Source organism: Triticum dicoccoides, chromosome 3A, assembly GCF_002162155.2.
Source record: "Triticum dicoccoides isolate Atlit2015 ecotype Zavitan chromosome 3A, WEW_v2.0, whole genome shotgun sequence".
NCBI lineage: Eukaryota > Viridiplantae > Streptophyta > Magnoliopsida > Poales > Poaceae > Triticum > Triticum dicoccoides.
The window spans coordinates 700786085-700792404 of NC_041384.1; the positions used below are offsets into that span (position 1 = coordinate 700786085).

Consider the following 6320-nt stretch of genomic DNA (forward strand, 5'->3'; position numbering starts at 1 on the left):
CATAAAAAAGTCCCTGCAACCAAACACCCCCTCAGATGCATACTTGCTCTCTGTTTTCAAATATGGGGAAGGTTGAATACCATAAATTATAAGTTCCTGCACCTTATAGGTGTGGACATAACTTGCAATTTAGTATGAAACATTTCTCATTCATGATATATCGCTCGCTGTAGAAGATTTTCAGAATAGTTAATCCTCATCCAACTTAATATTGTTGACGCACTCGATTATTTGGCGGCGAGATGCTATAAATCTATTTGATGGTTAATCATTCAAACTTGTGGTTAGCTACACACCTATATAGAATATACTTGCTATTCCGTGTACATACTGCTAGGTAACATTCTATACACATGCTTCCAGGTACTTTATCTATTCTATGGGCAAAACATTAATATCAATAACCGAGATCGCAAAGGCCTACTTTGTTTTAGTCACCTTCTCTTTACCGTATTGGAGAATATTCTCGGTGTTAGCTAGGTTTGGATCATGCTCAGCCCATATGATCTTCCGTACAAAAATCCATCGTGTCGCTTCACATGTCCATTCCTATCCACTCCAAGCATTCATAATGTTAGATAACATCTGCCTACTCGCCTACTTTTGAGTGAATAGCCATGCAGGTAGATGTTCTCTGATATTATAAATTTTGAGTGAATATAGATGGATATTAGAGCCATCCTGATGAGAGTTTTATTGGGAAGACCACGATGGGTTGAGCATGCTGGAAACCTAACTTTTGGATCCTCACAAGAAAGGTAGGTTCATGAGTAACTAGAAATTGAGCACGAAATTGACGATGAAATTCAGTTGAAGTTACCTTGTATAACATGTGGAGTGCGCTTACTGAAAAGCATGTGATCCAATATGATTACAGGTGTTGAAAATATTAATGGTGTGCTTTCAATTCTAATGTTTTCAGATATTAACATATAGGATATTTGGGTCGTGAGGAGAAGATTAATACAATGACATGGATAGGATTACATGAAGGATCACACCATGAAATAAGCATGACATTCCTTCGAAATGTGTAGCGCATATGAGTGGGAAAAATAGGGGATAGTGGGGGGTCTTACCTCCTTGGCCTAGCCGAGAGGGAATTGGAGCTAGGGTGCTGATGACAATGAGAAGGAAAATCATGATGCGGTCGGCATCTCCATGCAGCGGCAGGTCACCAAGGCCCATTGTGGCGGTGCCACCGCACAAGTTGTGCAAAGCTAGCAAAGTAAGTGTCACACAGGAAGGTGTCGGCCATTGAGGCCATGGGAACCCTAGGGCGCATCAGCATGCAAATTCGGTACATTATATAGGTGGGAGACGATGGCCATGGGTGTTAGGATTTGCGACGGTGGCGGTCGTGTTGGACCTGGATGGAGAGGAATACGTGAGAAGGGAGTGAGTCGACACCATCGGACGAGAGTAGAGGGTTTGGGAGAGATAAATATATAAGGAGGTGCGGTACAGTTAGAATGGGCCAAGGCCCATGGTCGCTGGCTTGGTATTTCTATTCCAGATGTCACTTGTTAAGCCAGCGGTTGAATAAGTCTGTAGTTATTTTTATTCGATTAATGGCCACGTGCAATGTAGGTTAAAATTAGTATTTTTTGTGTGGGGAACACCGACTCCATGGATCCACTCTAATGCTAAGATCACTACTAGCACAAATCTTTGAAGTTTATGGCACACCCTGGTGTGTCTGATTTGTAGGAGATTGTATAGTTTTAATGCCAACGATATTCTAATATCTATATAATAATTGAACATTTGATATAATTAGGCGATGATCTTTTCCTGGTGTCATATCCCCTCCTCATTAGTCTTATGTTCTCGTATGTTTCATTTTTCTATCAAGCATTTTTCCGTGTGGCTACGTATTCGTTTTCATTTTTTTTTGTCCAATTGAAATTGCCGATAGGTGGCGGCGAAACTTTCACGTGTCAGTTGTCGTCTGCATGGCTACATATTCGTTTTGCAGCAGCAGGTAGCATTGCTGCACATATGCAGCGCGGGGAATAATTTTGTGCTCCCCAAATAAATCTACATCGTCATTTACAGATGCATCATCTATTGGAGCACTGTGTTAGACTAATTGTGTCCTAGACAATCATTTTTAGGCACACTGGTGTTTCTCTATCATTGTTGGAGATGTTTTGTACATCCGATGAACTTTTATAATAGATTTGATCTTTTTGGAATGAACTTTTGAACTTGCATTATTCTGTTTCATTTTTTTTGTTAGTGAAATATTTTCCTTTTTTTCCCTCTTTTTATGAGTTTTTTTTTTCTCTTAAGAGGAATCCATTGTAAGGTTAGACCGCAGACGGAGCAGACCGCAGACAGAGTCTCTTCGCCGCAAAATTTTCTAGGGTTGAGCCCATTCCCCAACTCGTCGTCTCATTCCTCCCGGCCGGAGCAGCTGGCGGCGACCATGGCGACGCCTCTTCTCCCCGGCCTCCCAGATGAGATCGTCACCTGGGAGATCCTCGTCCTCCTGCCCCCCAAATCCCTCCTCCGCTGCCGCGCCGTCCGCCGTGCCTGGCGCTCCGCCACCTCCACCCGCCGCTTCCTCCTCGCCCACCACGCGCGCCCGCCAGCCCAACCTCCCCGTTTTCACCAGCGACCACTGCCGTGATATCCTCGCCTTCGACCACCGCTCCGCCGCCGACGCCCAGCTCCATTCCGTCGCCCGGCTTGACGGGGACTTCTGGAGGCCTCCTGCGACGGCCTCCTCCTCCTCTCCAAGGTTGACTTGGAGACGGGCTCTCGCACCTTCGTCTCCGTCTGCAATCCAGCCACGCGTGAGCATGCCATCCTTGGGCCACTGTCGAACTTCAGCATCTTGGGGATGTACCCACACAGACCTACAGGCGAGTACCGGCTGTTGCTGAAACGGTCTAGCTGCATTGACTTGCCTAAAGGTCACCAAGTTGGCTGCTTTGTCTTTCCGTTTGGCTCTGACCAGCCACCGAGGTACATTGGGTGGCCGGAGATGGAGACGACATGCTTCAGTGTCACCCCTGCTGTCCGGATTGGAGATAGCTTGCATGGGTATCCAGTGTATTATACGGCAAACAGCTCATTCCCAATTACAATTGAAAGCGAACTGGTAATAGTATTCGACACCATAGCAGAGTCGTTCCAGCACATGCGTGCTCCAATTGTTCCCAATCCCAATAGCTCTTTTTTGTTTGAGATGGATGATACGCTCGGCATGTATAGCCAGAACCATGCCACAAAAATTATTGATATATGGGTGTCGCAGAACTATGTGACCAGGTCTGGGACTACAAATACCGAGTCGAATTACCAGTTGCAGAAATCAGGGGGATGCTTGAAATTGGTGATGGCCTTTGGGGAATGGAGTTTGTTTCGGTGGATGGTGGTGTGCTCATGCTGGTCAGGATTGATCACTGGCTGCTTCAGGTTGACAGTGATGGCAAATTGATTGCCAGTTTTGATCATGGTCGCCGAAGCCTCATTGAGACCGGACATCGGCTCAAACAAAGTCTTGTCGAGCATACCTTCTTTCCAGCTCTACAAAGTTATGCATTGAACGCTTTGCCTTTCATCTGATGGCTGTTGAGGGGGGTGGTGCTTCTTTCTACCTAGCTGCCGTATCCTCGTGAGCTTCAATACCTATAAATTGGATCAAGTATGAGCCTGCTAGCTTCTTCCTTTTGTTTTGATGTATGTAAAGTTGTGATCCGAGGCTCTGACTGTCATGTTTTTGCATGAAATCTAAGCTTGTGTTAGCACCCTTTCGGGCTGAAGTGACTATGGTGTGTATCGATGCTAAAACTAACTAATCTGCTTCATGTCTCTGTTTTATTGGGTGAGAGGACTTTGCTTTGTTTTATTTATCTAGTGGTCTTCTTAGTATTCAACTGTTAGCAATTTATATGGCTCATGTCCCTCTTCTATGAACTAAATAATTGACTTTACCTTCATATCTGGTGGTCTTCTTAATAGTCAATATTTGGGGTGTTTTCTGTTTCTACCCTTTTGTTCTATCTGAAGATGAAAAGAGGCAGATATCCTCTTTTTTAACTTGCAAGCTGCATGTGATTTTTAGAGTACCGTTGCATCATAGACATTTTCTCGATGAAATGTTCTGCCTTTGGGATAGTGATTTTGATCACAGACAATGCTATCTGTTTTGTTTTGCCGACTTGTTCGGGGCAAGGAACAGGTTGACTCTAGCAGTCTAGGTTAGATCACATGTGGTGGAACTACTGTAAAGATGTAGTTATTGGGCCATAGTCTCATGGTATCAATCTACGCTACATCTGTGATTGATGCTATCTTTTTTCTGTGTCCATCTGTGATATGGTGCTTAACTTATGCTGTTGTATTTTTGGGCTCAATTTGTAATACTCCTTCTGCAGTTGAATCTTTTAACATATACCATGCTTCTTTGTTCTCAGTGGATTTTATTAGTTCGGGAAGAAACATATTCTAGATTTGCCTACTAGTACTGGTGGTCTATGGAACTGCTGTATGTTGCGGCCAGGGAGGTCTTAGATAGAACACACAACGAATGTAATGCTTCATCTACTTTTTTGTGTATGCTTCACCCCCGTTGTACTACTCACTTTTGTAACTTGTTCCTTGCTGGGATTTCTGGGTATCACTGTAGAATGTTTGAACACAACACAATGTGCAGTAATTTGAAGGTCACTCTGATCATTTGCTTCAGAATAAAAAACAAGTTCATCATCCGGATTGATAATGCAGTATGTATGCTCAAAGTTATCCTTGTAAGGCAAGAGAATTCGGACGTTCAGAGTAGTAGTAGTTGGAACATAGACCAGTGGGGGAGAGTCACAGGGTGCATGCGGTGCACAGCTGTTGGTCCTCACCATTCGTCTACAATTCTTCACCTCCACCTGCTTTGTCTCTGAAAAAAGATTGTGTCCTGGTTGAGTTCCTGTGAAGCTGTAGTTTCATTAGTTAGCGGTTTCTGTGTTGGCGGAATGGATCCACATGGGTTATGTACCACCCGGAGGGCCCTGGTTCTTGCTGGCATGTGTCTGGTGGCTTCTTCATGTCCCAGTACAGTTAGTAGGATCTTCAGCTACTAGTGAAAGTTTAAATTCTGCAAAGTTCATTCATTAGTTAATATCTGAGTAAATCAGATGTTAGCATCAAAGATTGGATGACAACTGGTTCTGGTGTCAACAACATCAAAGTGCAATACATAAGCGATGAAGCATAATTAGTCGTTTAGCTTTCTTCCCCCGATTCTCCGAAACTCTGATGGTTGGCTTGTTCTGCAGCTCTGTTTTCCTTTTTCTGAGGCAATCCTACCTCCTCTGCTGCTGCTGCTGCTGCCTGCTCCAAGATTGCTGTGGCCTGTTTTTTGGACACCCAGGCAGGGGCGGCCGACAGCTGCCCTTCTGACAGCACGGCGAACACATGCACCCACCGCGAAAAATAATGCATGGCAGGGCAACTAATTCCTTGGCTAAATACGAGCTGAAGATAATATTGCATCTTGGGGGAGTCCTCATTGTATACTGTCTTTACCTAGTCACCTGGTACCAGTCCTTATTTCACGGCTCTCCTTTTTATACCACAGACCAGCATGTGGATTGTGGAATCAACTATATCCTCGTACTAGTTCACAAACCGAGACCAACCAGGTCAATAATGCAGAAGACTGTACTGAATGCTCAGGCAGACAAATGGTAGTAATCTCCATATACCTGGGAAAACATGACGTTGCACATGGAAAAACAAATTGAACAGCATACATTTTTCATGTGTGTATAGAGTGATTTAGAGTAAATTGCACAAAACCACCACTTTGAAGGTTAGATTATCAGAAAATACTACGTTGCATTTTTGTTGCAGAAAACACCATGTCTACCGTAATCTTTTTGCAAATAACACTGATTGGCGGATTTGGCTCAATTGAGTGTGTTTATGACTGATGGGGGCCACTAGTCAGGCTGACATGGCACCGCTTAACCTTTTACATGTAACGACGACAATTGGTAACGATAACATCATGTGTGGGCCTGTGGGGTCCACCTATCATTGAAAGAAAAGAAAAACAATTCAGTTCGTCTTGTCACTCTACCGCCCCAAATCTCAGTTCAGCAGCCCGCCGCCGCCCCTCCCACCGCCAGCTGAGGCAAAGTCCGCCGTTGCCAGCGCTGTTCCCAGGTGTACGCAGAGGTCGCTGCCTGTCCCAACCCCGGCCATGGCAGGGGCTGCCATCGCTCGTCCGGACTGCAGCGTGGCAGGGGTTGCGGGTTGCCTCGCCCGTCGCAACCCCGGCCGAGGCAGGGGGCGCCGTCGCCATTGCCGCACCG

General features: G+C 45.1%; 1 pseudogene; it reads left to right on the top strand.

Moving 5' to 3' along the window:
- The first annotated feature begins 2431 nt into the window (after positions 1-2431).
- LOC119272975 lies at positions 2432-3576 on the top strand (annotated as a pseudogene).
- The last annotated feature ends 2744 nt before the right edge of the window (positions 3577-6320 follow it).